This window comes from Lepidothrix coronata, unplaced genomic scaffold (assembly GCF_001604755.1).
Source record: "Lepidothrix coronata isolate B3197 unplaced genomic scaffold, Lepidothrix_coronata-1.0 Scaffold95, whole genome shotgun sequence".
Classification (NCBI taxonomy): domain Eukaryota; kingdom Metazoa; phylum Chordata; class Aves; order Passeriformes; family Pipridae; genus Lepidothrix; species Lepidothrix coronata.
In genome coordinates, this window is record NW_016690275.1 from 2,701,329 (window position 1) to 2,723,012 (window position 21,684).

A 21,684-nucleotide genomic window follows, 5' to 3' on the forward strand; every position below is an offset into this window, starting at 1 on the left:
ACGCTTTGAAAACTGGGAAAGGAATGTGTGTGAACTTTTAGGGAGTTTTTCTATTAAGAATTAATATCTCTTAGTTAAAATATGTCAGTCACAGGAGGCGGTGGAAATTTATGGCCTAAAGATATCTGCCTGGGAGGGATGCAAGTGGGAAATAATCTGCAAGCCACTTCACTGCTGGTACAGAAAACACTGTAAAACATTGAATTTAGTGACATCTGTGCTCTCACACTGCTTTTGTTAACAAGGATAAATAGATACTTCCTGTGTTGTTTTCAATGTCTAGTGGCAATACGAACCAGGGACCCACCTGTCTAGCAACATCTGTCAAGTTTTCGACACTCTGGGAAGGCTCTGAGGTAGACATTTGTGTACGTGGGAAAACTGCAATACTTAGTATAAAGCCTTTAGACTTACAAAGGTTTTAATATTTAACACCTAAGTGCTTGATTCAGAGATCCATCCCTTTCTGCAAGAAAGGTAGTGCAGGAGGAAAGAAAAACTCAATGATCAGGTTGCCTCCTCCTGTCTTCTGCAATCAGTGCCACGGAAATGGAAAGCCAAAGGAAGGGAAGGAGGGACGTTTGTTACCACAGCAGTATCGGCAAAGAGAAGGGCAGCAGTAGAAGGATGCAGCCTTGAAAGGGCACCGATTCCTCCAGTGCCAGGTGTGCCAAATATTGGAGTGAAGTGAGCTTGTATCCACTGAGTACAGAACTACCCATGGCACAGGTCAGCATGACAGCAAATGTTACACTGTGCTTGGAAATGTTAAATCTGTATTAAAGGTATGTTACAGAAATCAGTGCAACTTCTTGGTGCTGTACAGCATTGAGCTGAGGACTACCTGGTGGACAATGCTGTGCAACACAGGTTACAGTCTGCTACCAGGACTAGAGTGGATAGGGACAGACCTGCTGCTTCTGGAGGATCTCAGTGTCTGGGGATACACCTGCCAGCCCTAGTCCTAGCATGAGATTTTGTTTCTCCACCAGCTTCTGCCTTCTACTGCCTCCTGTGATGCTGGATCCTGGTGCGGTACCAAAACACTTGAGGCCGGGACTAGGGGTAGCAAGATGGTTATGTTGTCTTTGGGTTTCCCTCAGTAGAACTGGGTCTTCTGTGCAAGACGTGGATGGCACTCACTAGCAAATGACTCAGGATACAGGTGTTATGGAGCAAGTTACTGGGAACCAGTGAAGATCTGAGAATTACCTGCTCTGTTCACTATTGACACACTAGTTGTGAGGGAATCAAATGGTTAAGGGCTGGAGATATGTACAGGTGTGAAAAAGTGGAAAAAATCCCATATGTCAGTGCTTTGCAACAGCAGGTTGTGTAGCTGGTGGCTCAGTGCAGAAGCAAGTAAATCTTGCATGGTCCCCAGTTAACAGAAGCAGCCTTTGGGCTATAAAACTATTCTTTTCAGGATCGTTACGTGAGTGAAGAGACTTGAGGGAATCCATCCAAATCAGTGTGAGACTTCAGAGGAATTCATCTACTTTTGAATCTGAAGATCTAAGCAAACCTAAAAGCCCTGCTCTTTTTAGATCACTGTTGTGTTTATTGGTTTTGGTTGGGTTTTTTTTAGCTGAGTTTGTCTTTTATGATAAATATTAAATTAACTCACTCTCCCTAATTTCTTGGGTCATGACTGGTAATAGGAAGAAGATTGCAGCAAAAATATGAACTTAGCAGACTCTTACCATGAGCTCTCCCTCTACTCTTCACCCTGGGGACAATTCGCCTCTGACCTGTGAGCACAGTTCTCAGCAGACAGCTAATCTGTTCTATAAACAAACTGATTTTGATTCCCTTGGAAAAAAACCCAACAAATAAATGTAGAAGCTATGAAATCAATGTTCTAATCCCACGCAGAAGCAAACGGCCAACGTTGGGCGTCTGGGTTGGTTTTCTTTTATGTCCTCTTGATGACACCTCTGCAAATCATCAGCTGATTCAAGAAAGGCCATGCATCTTTTTTTTTTTTTTCCCCCATGGTGAAGAATGAAGCAGTTAAATTTGCTGTTTAAGAATGCATGAGAGTTACAGGTTAGGACTGCATTTATATCTATTCTAGTCAGTGGGAATGATAGGAAGAGGCAAGGAAAAGTGTATGAGTGGTACTTTTAACATAATCAAAAGCTATGATTTAATCCCGCTGACAGTAGAATAATTATTTTATCATTAACTACAGCAATCAAAGTCTCCTGCCTTGAAATCCTCCCTAGCTAGGAGGACTTGTAAATCCTGTTTTGATCTGGGACTTCTCCTCACATCCTGCCACCTGCCCAAATTCTACAAACTGTGATTCAGTGGAACCCTCTATAGGTGAAGTACATCAGATAATCACTAAGTCACTCTTGACACTCCACCAGCCATTTGGCTGTCAAGGCCATAGGCACCCCACAGTTTCCAGGAAGGTTCAGAAGTGCTGGATGTAAGGTGCATACTCTCAGAACTGTTTTGACTCCCCTCAATAACTACAGTGATTTTCATGACAGTATATATTCTCCTGAACAGTTCTGCAAATCCATCAATTTGGTCTAATATAATCACACTGTTATAATATTGATGTAATATTTGATATAAGATAGAGTCTGCTAAAGTAGATGAGAAGATTTTCTCATATGGGGAACTTTTTTGATGCTTTAGGCCCACTGCTATGCTGTGCTATTGGCAGAGAAGTATAATCCTAAATAAGTTTTTATTTAATTAATAGAAAAGGCTATGGAAAAAAGATTTTGTCATATTTTTCTAATTCTGTTTTGGCAGATATTAGCTAAATGTAGAAAAAACACTCCATGGGAGACTGTGAATCACCACACACTCATTATTATCTGTATTGCAACCTAAGAGGTTTAACCTAACACCTCCAAGGCTATAGAGCACCACTTGCCCAGCACTGTGTTTCTCACCCATGAGGGATGTTACAGCTTGCCTTGGAGCTCAGACCTGGACTTTCCAGTACAGAGGAATGGTTGTAGAACTCTAGGTCTTCCCTAGAAGCGATGGGATGAGACATTTAATTTGACTGTGAAGAGACTTTGCCCAGAAAACATCTTAATGATTGCTCAGGTTTCAGCACCACTCCAGAAAGTACCAAACTCATGTTGTATGTTTCTGAGAAGTGTGTAACATGAAGAGGGGGGAAACAGATTTCTGCACTATCCTGCCAAGATCCTGGGTGTTTGGTTGACTTTCTAGGATATCTTGCAAACAAATGTGCTGCTTAGAGACATGTTTGGAACACAGCTTTTGCATGGCCTCTACTTAGAGATGACAGAAGTAAATCATAGACACCCATAGGTATGAGCCAGTCTGCAGATTCAGATGCTCAATTTACAGAGATGGGTCTGAACACCAAGACAGAGCACATTTGATGGGATGATTTTGAGCATCTGGAGACACGTTGCAAATTTTGAGCTACAAGCTATGACCTGTACAGCCAGCCGCAGAGGAAATATCCCTTGTATGGAAAAAACCTTTGGTTCGTAGCACAGAACGTGTATTGATAGAAGCTAGTGACAGGCCAGTCAAATTCAAATTTAGGCCATGCCTCTGAAGCTGCAGACTTTGTAGTTTTCTGAACCCTAATCTTTACCTTAACCCTAATGGCTGCTAGGAGGTGAGGCAGAGGTCACCAGCACCATGGGTGGTCCAGATTAACAATGTGTGAAAGGCGAAATGTGGCTGCAGGGCCATGCACACATTGCTATGTCATTTCCAACCCTAGAGTTCCTGAAGTTGTCAACTCTGTGGTTTTCTGAACCCTAACCCAAACCCTAACCCAAACAGCAGCTTGTGGCTGAGGATGAGGTCCCCACGTTTATGAATGGCCCAGGTTTAAAAAGTGCAGAAGAAGAAATGTTAGTGGGGTGCTGTGCTTTCTTTGGCATGTATTTTCCAGCCTCAGTGCCCTTGGAGCACTTGGCTTTGTGATTTTCTGAACCCTAACCCTAATACTAATTGCAGTTTGGGGTTCCAGTTAAGGACCCCAGCACCATGGGTGGCCCAGATTGGAAAGGTGCAGAAGGAGCAATGTCAGTGCAGTGTCATGCTCCCCTCAGCATGCTCTTCCCAGCCCTATTGTCCTTGTAAATTGAGTCTTGAAAGACTTACTCTATGTTCCTCTCCATTCTCATATTAAAAAGGCTCGTACTTGGTTCTACTTTAACTTACAGAGTATGAAAATATCTTAGCAAATCAATGCTCTGTCCATTTTGCCCTGCTTTCACTGCCATGAGAATGTACTTACTTCCTGGCAGAAGGTCCTACACTTTCCTTTTTCTTTGGGAAACATGTATCTTCAAGCTGCATGCATCTGGTCAAGATGCAAAATCTTGTTCTCTGAAAAGCATATTTTTATATTTCCTCTTAAAAATGTCATTGGTTGTAGATTTTAAACAATCTAAAACCATGAACTGTGCTAATCCAGATTCCTAGACTGCTTTTCTGTGATTGTATAGTTACATGTCTCCTTCTGTCTTGTTTTCCCACACTGTGATGAAGTTGGAAAATAGGTTTCCATTCAGAATGTCAATTACATGGTTCCCTGAGCATGGTTTTGCTCAGAGAATCCCAAAGTTAACTGGGAGGGATGCGTATTTCTGTGTCCAATATTGTACTTGGTATTCTTTACAAAATATATGGTCATGTAAAATCACAATAACAAGTTTCTACATCAGGTTTAAGTTTTTAATACAAGGCAGATGGCATTTTTTAAAGAAGCACTGCAAAGATAAGAAAAATCACCACTCTTTTGTTTTCCATCTTCTTAAAAAATACTGAGTTCTTCTTTTTCCATTACATATATCGGACGAAATGTTAGCCATACCAGCCTAATTTATTGTATTTTTTCAAGTAACATCAAAATGCCGGATAGTTTAAAAACATTTGCAAAGTGGTGTTTCTTGTGAAGTTTGTTATGGGGAAATTTATGTGTTTCGCATGATTTACGAAAGATCACTGGCTTTCACCATTATGCAGACAATTCTGTAAGCAAGACACAAACCCTAGTTATTAAAAGGCATATGGCCAAAACAGAAAAATGTGGGTATGCTAATTTACAGGTATGAAATAATCCATGTCTACATCATGTTTGTAATTGTCACCCTAGTCAGGAAGCCAAGGACTTTTTAGATTAAAAAAAAAAAAGAGTTTAATTTAGGAGGTTTTTGGTTTTATTTCATTGCAATTAAGTGAGACCTTAACTCTATAGATCACATCATCCTTTCCATCATATGCAACATGAAAAAAATTTTGCAACATGATAATGCAATGAATATTCCTCCAACAACACTCTTATACCAGCATTCAAATGAAAATTCTCTCCTTTTCCTTTCAAACCGTAAGTTTCCTTTCCTACATCTTCTAAGAGCAAACATGAAAATACAGTTTTCGGAAATGAGCCTCACATTTTATTCAGCTGTCGTGAGACAGGATTTTCACTGTCATCGTAAGAGCTTGAATCTTTATTTAAGAAAGGAAAATTGAGGTGCTTGAAGTCACAAGTGTCCTGAACATCTGGCAAAGAAAATCAGCCATTGATATCAACAACACACTCCATGTTAAAAATGTAGAGGTAAAGTGGTGCAGCTGGCAGTACTGCAGCTGTTCCCTGATCTCCCCTGCTAGTTACCTGGGAGGATTGCTTTGTGCCTTGGGACCATACCACAAAGCTTACATGAGCACCCTAATATGCCATGCAGTGGCTGTGAGAACTGGCTTTACATTTCCAATCAGCAGAAGACACACTAAAAAAGAACCCTGCTTGGTTTCCATAACAGATGCAAGACACATTCCTACCAGGCCTGGAAGAGGATTCAAAACATTGTCAGATGAAGAAAAATTACAATTTAGATTGGTGATTGATGAGATCTCTTTAAATTGCCACAAGCATTAATTTAAGTCCCCTGTGTCTCATATGCTCACAGCTTTCAGCTTTTTATTTCCATACACAGAATTCTAATTTCTATCAGTCTTGTCCTACAAACATCTCAGTTCTTACACCTGAAAAGCCCTTTCTGCACTGAAATTCCTTTGTAATGCACACCACTTTATTGTTAAATTATTCCTTTTCACTTTCTCCTACAGTCAACATGCATCCACACCTTTTATTAAGGCTGCATGCACATTTTGGTGTTTGCTGTGTGTGCGCTTTAAGAATTTACACAACGTTGCAATATTCTACCTATATTCTTCCTTTAATTAAGAGATTTGATCCCTTAAATCTGTCAGACTTTAAATACTCAGATATTTACTAAAACTACAGAAAACTTTCATACAACTACCCCAGTAACAAAAATATAAATAGCCATACAGTAGATGTTTTCAAGTGATGATATATTACCATGGATATTTTTTATTATGTTACAACTTGCATTAATTCCTCATTACTTTCAGTTTTTGTTTTTATAAACAGCTCTTTGCTTTAGAAATGTGCCTCAATCTATATCATAAAGCATTCATTCTTCATACTGTAGTGAGGGATTATCAGTCTTCTGGGTTACATGCAGTAAAAATCATGAGAATTTTACAGACTCTTACATTACATTTAATAGAGAAATGCCACGCACTAAATATTTTGGAGCCAAGCAGACAGAGTTCATGATAAGAAATGAACTTTTCATATACACATTTGTGTGTTAGTTGGGGACCATTATGATTCATACTGGTGGTGATCCAAAGCTATGTAATCCTTGGATAGGGACACCCCCACTACAACTGTTACAGTCTCTCTTATAGGTAATGATTAACGCTGTAAAGTGAAGGTCTGGGAGACAGAAGTGTAAGTCAGCCTTTGGTTACATAGGCAATAAACTCCTAAAGATAAATAGCATTCATTATCATTAAGATATTGTCTACAAAGCATTATGTTAGCTCAAGAAAAAGAATCTGGCACTCTTTTCCTCTGTTTTTTAAACTCACTGTCAAGGGTTTAACTTACTTTGTCTGTTCAACTCACTGTCAAGGAGCCTCCAGAAACAATCATTCAGATTTGAAGACATCTTGAATGAGAAATACCAGTAATTAATTTATTTGTACGTTGTTCTAGTCCTTGACTCAGCTGCCTGTTTCTTGCAGGATAGTTCAGCTGGTATGTCAGTACATCCAGACTCCATTGCCATTATTTTGGCTCTGCAGAGGGTTTTCTGCACCAGTAAGGACAATTTTTTTTTAGCAAAAAATTAAGAGGTTTTATTTTTTTTTATTAAAAAATTAAAATTCTCCCAGGCACCTCTACACCTGCTTTCCCCTTTAGACTTGAGGCCGAAGCATCCTTAGATAACAAGTCCATCAATGGTAAGATGTTCCTCAAATGTGAGTTTGGAACTGAGCTGAGTTTTAGCTGAGTTTAGATAACCTGCCTGTCCACCTTATGGGGTCCATATAAATGAAAACAAAGAGACTTTGTTTCCAGACAAAATTGTAGTTTTCTACAGAAAGATGAATCTTGTGGTGAAAGTATTCAGAAACCCAATTTGCCACCAGGAAGAATCTGAAAACTCACACTCCACTCTTCTCTGGTTCTCCTGCAGTCACTGGTGGGAGTAGGGATCCTGAGAGGTGGTGACGGTGATACACGGAAACCCCTGTATCCGTCATCATGGATCTCTCTTGAACGCAATCTTTGTGCTGGTGCTGACCCTGCTAAAGTACAGCTACCCAGCTGAGGTCGTTGAGCCGTTCTAATTTAGGGCCAAATAATGCTGGAAAAGCAGAGAGAAGTGGCCCTGAAAGAGCAACCCCTTGAGCTGTGCCAGTATTTTGGACAGTCTGAAGAAGAAGGCGGTGTTTGTCTCAGTGTTTAAAAGAAAAACAAACAAACAAACAAAATCCAACCCCAAAACAACCAAAATCGGAGGCACTATCTCTCCTCGAGAAGTGTCCCTGTTGCCGTCGGGAGGCCCAGCTCACCATTACACTGGCACCACACTGTGGTCATGTGCTGCTACTGCAAAGCTTTCCTGCTTCTTAGACTTATTTTATCCTCTGGGGTAAAATAATTTTTAAAAAGCATATTTATGATACGAGATAAAATAATCCAGGGGTTCCAAAACGCCGGTTGCCACCTGACCCACCTGTGGCAGGCAGCAGGTAGGTGACATTTCAGGCATGAGACTGGGAGGAGTAGGAAGTGCCATCACCTGCCTTCCCCACAGCCAGCTGAGGAGGCCAGGGAGTCCGAGGGAAGAGAAGCAGCTCCATGGAAAATGAAGTGGTTCCTTCTCTCCCTGGTGGTGGAGCTTGGGCCGGCATTCTCCCAAGGAGCAAGGACCTGGACCTCAGCAGCAGCAGTGGCAGCCATCCCACACCGGAGCAAAACCCAGAGCTAGAATTTTCCAAGAGTGTTATTCAAAAAGCCTCCGGGTAGCTGACTTTCTAAACAAAGATCTTCCCCACAAACTAAGAGAGCTACTCTCCATCCATAGCATTTTCCGATCACAGCTGGAATCACAATGATCCCTAGTTCTTATGCCACATGGCAAATGCTCACCCGCGACCATATTCAGACGTGCGCTGGACCGTGACTTTGGATATCCATACAATAACTTATATTATCCTCTCCCTGTAGTCTTTATGTCTCTCACAAATAACACATGTAAATAACATACTGATGTCATCCTGCACACTACCCCAAACAAGAAATCTATCCAGCACAAGCTGTTTACGAATTTCGTTTCTGTCTAAGGCTCATCTTTCTCAGATTTCTGTTATTGGCACTCTCTCTACAAGAGAGAATTATGTATTCCTTAATGTCAAAGCCTGATCTTTTGAGATTGAAGTATTTTCTTATTTCACTAAAATTTATCAACAGTAGTTACTCATTGATGAAAGCTCTTGACAGTTTAACAAATATCAATCTATTGCAATTAAACACCAACTGGCTACTTGGAATTTAGAAAACTGGTAACTGTTTCAGAACACATATTGTAACTAACTGATTCACAGGAGCTTTTCCAGTGACTGATCTTGCCAGGTCCTGCATCAGCCTTTCTCTGAAACTGCAGGTATGTCAAACTGTTTTCTGGTGGCATAGATATTTTACTGATTGATATATGTTCTATATTTCTGAGGTCTTATTTCCTGTAGTTCCCATTTACTCTTGATATTATCCAAATATTGATTTAAATAATGCACTGTAAGTAAGTACAACAGCGGCCCCCAGGTTGGGAAGATCTGATTCGCTAATTAATCTGATATCTCTGCATGAGGAGATGGAAATGCAACTAACACAAAAGGACATCTCAGTATATGTTGGTAAATGTGTGAGCATTGCCAGATAACTAATTATTTTATTGATTTATGAAGCTAACAATGTAGAAATAAGTAGGTTTAGAAAGTGGGTTAAATGAAACTTGCTACCCCATTTAGCACTCTCTTGCTCAGTCATCTCATAGGAGCAAAACATTAGACATGAACAGGTCCCATCTACTCCAGTGTCCTGTTCTTTGTCGGTAGCAATGGTAGACGACTAGGATAAGCAGAAAAGCAGGCAAACATGTAGTGATCTCTTCCCAGTATGATCCCACACTGCTTCCACCAGCCCGTAGCTCATAGGTATCTTCACTTGGTCTTGTTATAACGACTTCTTGTTTATTCTTGTTGTCTCTTGCTTATGTGGTCGTGTCTACCAATGCACCTGTCTTGTTTCAGCTCCTACCCCTGACAGGCAACACTCCCTAATAAACACAGCCTCATAACCAAACAGTACCAGGAAGCTGACAAGGAGTAAGAAAGATGAGGAAAAGGCTGCATAACATAACAAGGAAAAGCTCTCAAATTGTAATTTTTCAGTCAGGCCCCTTGTAACAGGATTTAAATATTAAAGCTCACTACAATTATATTGATAGACAGCTGCTCCACCAAAATCCTGATCCCAAAGGAGTCTTGCGATAAAATACAGGGAAAAATGCACTGATTCATCTTCATGTTCTTGTTCCGCTTCCTAACTGTCCAAATAATTATTATTACTGAAGCAAAACACTAAAAACATTTTGGAGGGGGCTACAGAGAAGAATTATATACAAACTACAATGAGCAGAAAGAAATAGTGGTATTTAGTTAAAGAATTGTAGTTCGCCTGTCCCCAGACTACTTACTGAATTGCTTCTTTCCAATTTGTTTCATATGGATTAGTAATGTTTTATTTCTGTCTCTGTATAAGATATTTATATAAACACAAGCAAGATCAATGATGTTTTAAATTATATTTCTTTGTTAATCTCTAAACTGCTTTATTTGTCCATGACACACACTGAGATAAGGCTCACAGCTGATATGTGAGATGTCACACCCAAGTCCAGTAAAGAAATCAGCTGAAATAGCAGTTCTTTTCTCTGTGGGTGGTATTCCTCTTCAATCAGTTTTTTAAAAATCATGAAACAGAAATATCCAATCGCAGAAAGTATTGCTCTCACACTGTAATTTTGGCAGGGTCCTGACATAGTGAGGACCCCATGATTAAGTAATGGAAGGCACATATCTGACTTCACAAAAGGAAAAGACAGACTTTCCCTACCATTTCTTGATAACTATGTGATCCTGATTTAATAACATTTGGAATTAAATTACTTGGTGTTTTTGTTTGTAAATTCCCCTTTCTTCTTTACACAGACAATCCTTAGGCCAAAATATGTTTTGCTGCTTAAGGAAGAACAAATGGAATCTAAGATTGTGGTCTGGAATAATTGTGTCAATCAGCAGGGAATAGACTTCTTCCACTCTTCTCTCTTGAGTTTGCCTTTAAAAGCTGCTTATAGTCCTAACCACTTAAGTAGAAGAAACATGCAAGTACCCTGAAAGTAATGGAAAGAGCAACAGGGATTAAGGGGCTGCAGGGATTAATTTACAAATAACTATTTTTAAAGCATTGCTCTTCATAGACATGATTTTATCCTGTGTGGAAGTGTTCTTCATAACCACCACCACTGTAGTCAGACAGGGAAAGCTACTCCTCTTGCTATTGTCTGTAACCTATAGCTGATTCTTTCATTACTTTTCATGTCTTTTATTTCTTTTTTACTTTGCTATATCTCTGAAGTGTATAATATTTGTAGGCCATAAACTTCTAAGTGACTGACAGATTTCTGGAGCTACAAGGCAAAGTACACATATGAAAATGTGCCTGGCTATCTCAGGAACTCCTGACACAGAGCTATATTTGACTGTGATGCAGCCTCCCCACGAAGCAGTGTAAATTTTATAATTTCAAATATTTTAAATAAGACCAGGCAGTGCTTGCAGGAAGGTACTCCAGCTGTTTACATTTGTGTAGTATCCTTCATAGCCTGGTCTCCGAGTGCTGAACCAATAACTACAAAATAAAGTTATCAACACTTACCGTTTAGGGAATCAGTATTTCTTTAGTTTTCTTTTAAGTGCCAAGATACAGACTGAACAGTGAATTTCATAACTTAATTCACAAAACAGGTTTGCCACATGCCACTGTCTCCAACTGACCTGAGTGAATAACTGAGGCAAAGCAAACACGGCACCCTGCTGCTTCGGACCTTAATGCACTGCCCTCAGAAACATAACCAAAGAACGGGTTAGTGGAGACAGCTCTCCAGCCCTGACTCAGGACTCTGAATGTGAATGAAGCAGACTGTGAAATCAGTATGTCATCTGACGGCAAACCAATGAAAAATCAACAGGACTAACAGTACAAGTCTGGTACTGTTGTATTTTCACTGAAGATGCAAAGCAGAAATATGATACATAAGCATTACAGCTATATGTAACAAACTCAAAAAAGTTCTTTTTAGGGTTACACCTCTTTTCTTGAGAAATTAGCTCGGCACTGGGCAGTAGAAAAAAGGACTTTTTAGAAATGGACTTGTGTGTCAAAACTCTGAGAGTCATAACCAAAAAACCCCAAACATTTTGTACTTGGTGATATAGGCAGTAAAACATGGTTGAACTACAGGAGAAGGGACCACATGGTGTGATTTTTTTTTTTTTGACTGATAATGAATCTACTGTTTGACTTTAACTGGTATCATTTCAGGAGCAGTTCATATAGACTGTGCATCCTAGATCAGATGTCTCAAACAAGTAAGTAACCTGCACCCTAAAAACACATTTTGTTGACTACATAAAAATCCTAAGGAAAAAACTTACAGGAGTCTGTGTTGTAGGTTTCTACAACTTTTGTAAGACCATCACCCTATGTCCACAAGGAAATTACGGTTCTGCTCCTTTCTGCCCCCTGACACGCCCCTTCAGGAACTGAGTCTGGGAGCGTTTGTGACCCCTTCTTCCTCATCTTCATCTTCTTCAAAACATGTACAGTCCTTGGAGTTCCTCCAGAGCTCTGGGCTTGAAGGTCGCTGTGTCTGTGTGATATCTTCTGGCCTTAGGATGTTTTTCTACAATTCTACCTTGAAAAGAAGACTAAACATGCTAATGGAATTTTAGAGGGATTGATATAAAATGGAGTAGTAGGGTTGGGTATGTGTAAACATTATGCTACAGGGTAAGGAACATAATACAGCTACATTAAAATCTAAATTTATTACAAAACTACTACTAAAATCTATAAAAGTTAAAAAATCAAAAAAATAGTTCTGAGGCATCAATACCTTATGAGTCATGACCATAAACAAAAATGATAACTTCTGATTCTTTGGGCTAAGGGGCCATAGATGGCAGATAAATGGTGGTCCCATTGGGCTGTTTTTTAGTAGAGCATGGAAATGGTAGACGAGGGCTGAACTGCTCTTTGCCTGCTCTTGATGAGGCAAATGCAGCTTTCACTCAAAATACTCACAGCTAACTAAATCTTATAATGATATCAGGCCTTATTTTTAATGTATTTTAATCCAAGAAGGTTAAAATGCCTCCAGCCTCCCACCAGCCTTCTCCTTTGCCTGCAGCCAGGAGTCTGCAGGATGCAGGGGTGACAAAGCACAGCACTGAGCTCCCTGGGATTTAGTTTTGCATCTTTGGTCACCAGAGGTCAGAATAAGCCAGTCTTCGTAAGTCCTGCTCATGATGCAATACTCACATCTTCCAGTCCTGATTTTCCATACTTTTTTTGTCAAACGTTTCAGTAATGTGCTTATACAGTAAACCTAATCTGTCCATAGGTAAACAGTTTAAAATTGCTGAGGGAACTGCTTGCTTTGCATTAGCAGAGCGTGCAGAACTGTTTAAAAAGCACTAAGCCAGGCACCCCAGCTCCTTGTGTTCCCCTTATCATTCTAGTTACAGGGAATGGGAAAGTGACTGATAATTTACTCACATAATCAAAAAACATATTACTCATCCCATGTAAAATAATAAGTGATTCTCTACCACCAAAAGGAGGTGACAAGTTTTTGAAGATGGAGTGTCTTGGATCAAAAAAACTGCAGTTCCTGAATGTATTTTTTCATTTTAGTGGCATATTTAAACAAAGGTGGAAGATCTTAATTTAGCCATTAGAGGTCAGTAAATCCCAGGTTATTCATCGTTTTTTTTAACTCAATTTTTGAAAAAAGAAGTAGAAACAAGGTAAGAATACTTACAGCATTTCTGAACATTTGGGGTGATATAGAGTTGAAATAGAGCCTTGGAATACAAATGTTAAGAGTAAAATCATAGTTTTCAGCTGAATATGAGGACAGATGAAAGATAGTCCTCATCCTTCGGAATTTGTTGGTGTTCTCTTTGTAAATCTTATCTCAATAATTTAAACAAAGATTTAAACAAGTGACTGTCCAATACAAGATGTAGAATCAATCCAGGGAGCAGAGGGCTGGATATAGACAACACTCTTCTCATACATGGATGTGTAACCCCTAACTATGCTGCTCTGTTACGTTCTTGTGTGCTGCTGCTCTCTCAGGCCAGGGATTTGTCCTTCCTGCTGTGCAGCAGCCCAGCTGCAGCGAGAATGGTGCAAGGAAATAATGACTTCCACACACATACTGAGGGACAGGAAAGTTACACTATTCTTCTAATACTGCTGCCACTAACAGGAAATTGTCCTAATCTAAATAAGGTAATGGCTCATGATTTAATAATTCCAATCAATGCAACTTAAATAATTTATCTGTTGACCAGCTAAAACTAAGTTTATTTTCTAATCCCCCATCAGAGAAAAACTTGGGTTCATTTCTCTTCTGAACCTGCTCCTTCTAATGGTTTTTGCTAGCTAATTTCCTATTAGCCTATCTGAAGCTAACTTGATGTATGCTACCTTTGATGATTCCCCAAATTTGCTAAACAGCTCTTCATATTTTAATGATCCTGGGTGCCCAGGTGCCAACCTGAACCTTGGAGGTATCTCCCTGCTCCATGCAAGCACATCCCTTTGGACCATACATCTTGCTGTGACAGTCTGCCATGTTACCCTGATACCTAACTCCCCAAGTATTTGAAATAGTAGGATTGAGAGCACCAGTTTAATGGAGCACATCCTCTGATGCGTGCCCTCACTCTCATTATAGGCACGTGACAGGAGAGAAGACAGACATGTCTCTTAGTTACAGGAAGACTACTAGGCTGCCCATGTGATGTCCCTGTCAAAAAGACAAAAGTCAACCTGAATGGAATATTCTTGGTGAAAAGGTGTTTATAACATGGTATAAGGCCAAGGTGAAACTTCCTCTGGAGTTGCCTGTGGTCCTGTGTTGAACAGTCAGATGTCCAGGTGAAGTAGAACACTGAAATGATGAATAGATGTAGACAGAGTGATAGCGATGTTTGAAAGAAAAACAAAGATGTTAAAAGAGCACAGCTTGTCTAGACCAGCAAAATAAAGTCTGGGAATAGTTATGAGAGTTGACTATAAATACCCTGAGGGGTGAGCGTTGAGGAAGGAGACGAGTTATTCAGGATGAAGAATATACTTGACACAGAAACAGATGGGTATAGATTGCCCATAAATAAAATTTAGGCCAGAACTCAGGAAAAAGTTTCCAGATCTCTGAAATGCCTCTATTTCTCTTGGGCAACAAATGGCTAATTTAAATTTACATCTTTGATAATTAAAAAAATGACAAAACATAATTGCCCATGACAGGAGTGGACTGGAACTGGTGATCCAACAGGCTGGTAGATTCCTTTGCTAGCCAGACCCTTTAAAAATGCTTTACAAATAGGTCTTCAAATAACAACTCCATGGGATCCAGTTCTGCCATGGGAATCCCTCACAGTGATGAAATTAAAGCTTCTAGCCACTGACTGACAAGTGATTGCCAAGGCCTGCATGCAAGACAATACACTTGCAGATCATGTGACATTTATGTCAGCAAGGAACACTGATCTTGGATGGGTGAAGAACCTCCTTTATTTATGACTCTTGGATATTTGTGTTGATACCTGTGGTCCTGGGATGAAGGAAGAGAAAAAAGAATGTCTTCTCTAAACTCCAAAACCATATAGGTACAGAGAAAGGTTTCTGCCAAGCCTGTGCTCAGCACAGAGAGGAAAGGCATTGAGGATATGTTCAGCATGTGCTCAGAAGCTTCTTCTTTTATTATGAAGAAGTAAAACCAAAGCAATAAAGCAAAAGGAACTGAATCCTCTGGTTGGGGATTTGAACTCAGGCTGGTGAGTCAGCCTTGTGGTATCCAGAAATAGTTTTCTGATTCAAAATAAAATGTGTGTCAGCAATGGGTTCTTCCTTCTGAGGAGAGGCTGGGCCATCCCATTGCAGCAGTGAATATGGCAGTGGTGGGACAAGGAAAGACTTTACCATCACCCCCAGGGAAGCAAATAGAAAGGTAGGGGCTTCCACAATCCTGCAGTAGCAGGTTCTGCAAAGATTAGAGGATGAGGTTGTTGATGTTGCAGGATCACTGAGCAGCCTCTGTCCCTCAAGGACAACATGCTAACAGATGTATGTTCTTCGAGAGTAGAAGCTGAACTTCATGCTTTTCTGTCCAGGTTCAGGAACAGTCCGATTTATGCATGTCTTGTGTGTTCAATAACTTTCTTTAATTTCAGTTACTTGGGTTTTTTGCAAATAACGTATCATTCTGTGTTAATAGAGAGGAATGCTGCAAGACTGGCAAAATAATAAACAGCTTAGTGTATGTGACATTTTAATAGTTCTCCTCCTTAAGTATTGTGGCCCTTATCATCATTGTAACTCAGTGATAAATTATTTGATCTTTCATTTTCTCTAATCAAAAGCTGTAGAACTAAATCATTTTATTTAATGGAAACAGCAAAGTCACTTGAATAATATAGATTCAGAACTCAAGTCAGATGTGTCTTTTGAGCAATGTGTATCTGGGTTAAACTGCAGATAAAAAAAAGGAAGAGTGGAGACTAGGGTGAAAAAACCAACAAAATAACCAGAGAAGGAAAAAATTTATGTTTCAGTTTAGAAGGTAGCACATCACATTAAAAGGCCAGAAGATAAACAGATCATCAGCTCTGTTTTCATCACTTAGAGTAGTTATTTTAAGAAACTTCATCAACTAACTAGGAAGTTACTATGTGGCTAATAGGGAAGATTGGATCACGACACAAACAGCCTCAGGAAAAACCCCATGATATAAACTGAAAACTACAGCTAAAAGCTGCTATTTAAACATTTTTTATTGATGTAAGAGCTATCATGTGTTCTCCACGTGGCAGTACTCACCATGAAGGTCACACTGGAAACAATGCATATTGATCTTAGCCTATGTAAGAGAGACATTGTAGATGCAGAATAATGATTTGGTCCCTGCACTGTATACTGAGGCTGTGTGCGTGAGCACAATGCAAACCACTTCTGACATCTCTCTGCAAACTGCCTGCTCCTTGTCCCAGTGCTGCGACATGAGATAAGCTGGGGGTCCTGCAGGAAGAAACTTTCTGCTGGGGGTGTGCAGCAGATGTGATTCTCCGGGCACTACTTGTGTCCAGATCTCAGTGTGCTGGGGCATAAGAAGTCACACAGTACAGTGTAAAGCAATGTGAGCAGACCAGAGCAGCAAGAGCTGAAAGCTACTGTCCATACCAAACTTCATATTGATTTGAAAGCAATTATTTGTCTGAGTAAGCCCTGCTCATCTGAGAAAGGGGTTACAAAGTCATGTCCAGAGGCTTGTGAAAGCTCCTATCGGTTCCAGACATGTATTGTGAGGGCTGTGCTCTATTTTCATGTGGTTCTTACAATCCTGAGTCTTTAACCAAGCCTTTTGTGTCCTCCTGTTTTGGAATTATTCTGTGTGACCATAGAATTTATTCCTTGGTGTCTTTTAGAAAGATTTGCAATGTGACTAATTTTGACAAGCTTTCTAGGTGGTCCTGAAGTACATAGTCCTGCTAAGGGTCTTTGCTACTAGCCAGCCCTTCATATGGTTCTACAAATCTAGCTTGGACTTGTGAGGGGCTGATGAGAGGACAGGCCTGTGTTCAGCTTGGCTGCAGTTCCCTAAAGACGAACCAGCCATTTTCCAGAGTGCTAGAAGAGGATCATGAGGTGAAAGGACTCCCCATTTTTGGACTCTGTGGCCAGTACCATGTACTAGGACTAGGTAGAGGTGAAGGAGATGGCATAAGCCTGGATAAACTGAGAGAGGTTTGGCTGAAGAGACAGCCCAAGTGGCTGTAACCACTTGTCAAACCAGCAGCTTTGTCAAACAGACACATCCAAGTTGCATCCTGCTCAGATCTGGGCACATTTTAACCTGACTGTGCTGTATCTGGAATGCAATCAGGGATCAGTTTGTCCATCCCTTATACTCTACAGAGTGGAAAGGGCAACAAGAAATAATGCATATTTAAGCTAGGAGGTCAAGTCTTGAGAAGCAATTTCCAGCGAATGATTCCTAAATGTCTACAGTTGTAGAGAGGCTGAGCAACTCAGTGGACTAAGATTATACAGGCAAAAATTTAATTCTATTCAGCTTCTGGTTTAGTACATAACTTTTGGTCAGCCATTTACTCTTTCTCATTCTCCCTTTGTGTAATGGTACAGTGATAGGACCCAGTTCAGGGCATACTCTGATAGTCTCTGAAACTGTAAAGGTCATATAAGTGCTGAATATCACTTTTCTTGTGTCAGTTATATACCTTAGAGACTCGAATGATGGTATTGATAAACCCTTAGTAAAAGGAGTGTTACAGGTATTAACACACCTATAAGTACAGGTAAATCTTCTCTTTTGTGTGTATTTTGTCTTGAGTGGATCACCAAAAGCAATCTTTTGCTTCACACATATTAAATAACCTATCCTGAATCTTAAGAATTTATGTCTATCTGGAGCACAAATCCTCTGCAAGAGCTTGCAGATGGCATGAGTTAAGCATGATCTGATTTGCTTTCTCTACATATCTTTTGGGGGGTACAGGTCCATGTGCTGAAATCCTGAAGCCTCATTCTTGTGATGTTTTTCCTTTCATTCATATACTTGGTGTGTTGGGTGCCATTAATGCTTAAAGTACTGTGAGTACGTTCAGTCAGTAATGAAAGTCTTCACCGTTTTCCCAGCTACTGTTCACCACCTAACTAGTACTGGAATATGAAGAATGCGTATGCTTGAGCTTTGCCATTTGTTTTTAGAATACATTAGTTCTCACACAACATGATGGAAAATTTTGTAGGATCAGTGTCTTGGGTGATACACAGAAAGACGGGGGTCATGTGGCCCTCCAGCACCTTTTTTCCAGCTGCTGAAATGGAGATGCTGATTTTTATCTCCATAAGACAGATCATGAAAGAAGACAGAAGAAATGGCCTTGACAGTAGCAGAATAGCAGAGAAATAATAACAAAATCACTTAGAAGTTATCCGCAATCTGGATGCATTTGAAATGTCCATAATAAATTCATTTTGTTAGAATGCATGGGTTTTTGCTAAGGATGAATTGAGTGGAGATAAGGTGTTTGTGGCTAATGCAAGGACAACGCTAGCTATTCTCACAGATTAATTGCAGTCCAACCACTGCAGATCATAAAAAAGCAATTAATTTGTAATCATAAAGTTCTTGTACAGTATTTGAAATGCTGGGGAAAAAAAAATGCAATTCCTAACATTAAGTGAAAATGAAGTATGTGATATAATCTTTCCATCGAGACAGGTACCTAGAGTGGTCTTCTAGTGAGACCAGCTCAAAGCAAAACCAGCTCTGTTAGATAACTGCTGACAGACATGTGACTCATCTGTTCATAAAAATATCCATAAATAAAAATTCTCCACCCTTCCATTGTAAACTCAGATTCATTTTCCTCAAAGAGAAATTTAGAAGTCTGGACTAAATTTCACTGGAATACTAACTTTTGTCAGAAGTTTCATAGCAGTGATGGGTGCTCTTTCAGTCTGCTCTCTGGAAGAAACTGCCTACATCTAAGAAGCTGTCCTACCTCATAAACCCAAGTGTGGTCCCTCCTTGGACTGGAAAGTCTCTTGATCAAAGTAATTAATTTTATAAATTCCACCAGTGCGGTGCGTGGTGATTTTGCAGCCACTGTCATGTGCCACTGGCCCCATAAGTCCCCTGAGAGGCAACTGATAGACCGGACTCAGTGTTCTTTTATGGAAGTGGCAGTCTGTGCCCAGTCTCTGTGGTGAGGAGGAGCTGCTGCAGTGGACCTGGCCCTCACTGGCAGAGGGGAGCTCATATATGGGGCTGTGGAAAGCTTGCTCACAGACCATGCTTTTGCTTTCTGAAGGAACAGCTCTCAATAGCCATTTTTTTATGTTTTTGCTTTTAGGATGTTGGAAATCTCATCCAGGAGGCCTAAAGAAGTCCACCGGTATGACTGACCAAAGGCTAAAATTTCTGAGCCCTTATGCCCATCATGCTTATTTATGAGGCTCTTGTATCTAAAATCTGACCCGCATATTGCAAGTACTCATCATCCATTTAATCCCTTGATTTATTTTTTTTTCTAGACATTCAGGCAAAAGGCATTTACTTCTCTCTTATTCTTCCACTTAGGTTCATACAGAGATGGAAAAAATGATGCTTTTTCTCCTGACATGGAAGTGTTACAGCTGACTCACAAATGTTCCTGCTCCTCCAGGACTGTGGCTGCTCTGTCCCATTCTGACTTGAAAAAGTTTTGGGAATGACCCTTGCTTATATCTTTAAGTAACATAATATGTTAACTTTAAAATACTTGCCTTTGTGTCATGTCCCCCCTACTTTTATTTAGATCTTTCCCTTTCTCACTCCCACAATTTTTCTATCATGAAAGACTTTCAAACACTTTCTAGCAACTTTCAAAATACCAGCCTTTATTACAACTATTTATTCTGTTGATATTGCTTTTCTCTTATTTGATTTTTCCTTTTTGACCTCATAGAATCACAGCATATACTAAGTTGGAAGGAACCCATTAGGATCGTCAAGTCCAACTCTTGGCCCTGCACAGCGTACCCCAAGAACCACACCATGTGCCTGAGACCATTGCCCGAATGCTTCTTGAACTCTGTCAGGATTTGTGCTGTGACCATTTCCCTAGGGAGTCTGTTCCAGTGCTCAACAACCCTCTGGGTGAAAAATTTTTCCTGATATCCAACTCAGCTTTATGTCATTTCCTCAAGTCCTGTTACTGGTCATGAGAGTGAAGAGATAGTATTTGCCCCTCAGCTTCTCCTTGTGAGGATGTTGAAGACCACAATCAGTTCTTCCCTCAGTCTTCTCCAGGCTGAACGAAACAAGTGACCTCAGCCACTCCTCATAAGGATTCCCCTCAAGACCTTCACCATCTTCATTGCCCTCTTCTGGACACTGTCCAATAGCTTGATATCTTTTTTATATTGTGGCACCCAAAACTGCACTCAGGACTCAAGGTGAGGCCACACCAGTGCAGAGCAGAGCAGGACAATCATCCCCCTCAACTGACTGGAGATGCTTTGCCTGATGGCCCCCAGGATATGGTTGGCCATCCTGGCTGACAGGGCACTGCTGACTCATATTCAACTTGCCATCAAACAGGACCCCCAGGTCCCTTTCCATGGCACTGCTTTCCAGCATCTCATCCCCCAGCCTGTACAAACATCCAGAGTTGTCCCATCCAAGGTGCAGAATCTGGTACTTCTCCTTGTTGAACTTCATATGGTTGCTAATTTCCAAGTCCTCTAATTTGCTGAGATCTATCTGCAGGGCCTCTCTGCCCTCGAAGGAGTCAACAGCTCCACCCAATTTAGTGTCCTCGGCAAACTTACTTAGTACTCCTTCAAGTATTGTGTCCAAGCAGTTTATGAAGATTTTTAAGAGAACTGGGCTGAGGATGGAGTCCTAGTGACTGGATACCAGCCTGATGTTTCCCTATTCAATATAATTTTTTGTGTCTTATCCGTGAGCCAGTTGCTCGCCCATCGCATAATATGGTTATCCAGTTGTGTGCCGAACATTTTGTCAAGAACGATACTGTGAGAGACAGTATTGAAAGCTTTGCTGAAGTCCAAAAAATTATATCTACTAGCTTACCTAGATCAACTAGGTGGTTTATCCTCGTAGAAGGAAATCAGGTTTGATGAACAGGGCTTTCCCCTCATGGAGCTGCGCTGGCTGTGACCAGTGACTGCGTTGTGCAGGTGTTTTTCAGTACTTCCCAGAATAGTCTTTTCCTAGATTTTATCGGGCACTGAAGAGAGATGGACAGGCCTATAGTTTCCAGGGTCCTCCTTCTCTAGAACAATTCTGGGTGATGAAGGAGGAATGCATTTTGCTCTCCTGCCCCTCTTTTAAGATCTCACAGATGGCCCTGGACTTACTGCACTGTAAAACATGGGGAAGCGGCCAGAGA

At 40.4% G+C, this 21,684-nt stretch overlaps 1 long non-coding RNA gene across 1 annotated transcript; it reads left to right on the top strand.

The window, feature by feature from the left end:
• The first annotated feature begins 8,897 nt into the window (after positions 1–8,897).
• Positions 8,898–20,315, top strand: LOC108500814. The gene is made up of 4 exons (XR_001876011.1): positions 8,898–9,011; positions 12,011–12,057; positions 19,642–19,683; positions 19,869–20,315. It is a non-coding gene; the product is annotated as an uncharacterized LOC108500814 (long non-coding RNA).
• Positions 20,316–21,684: the final 1,369 nt, after the last annotated feature.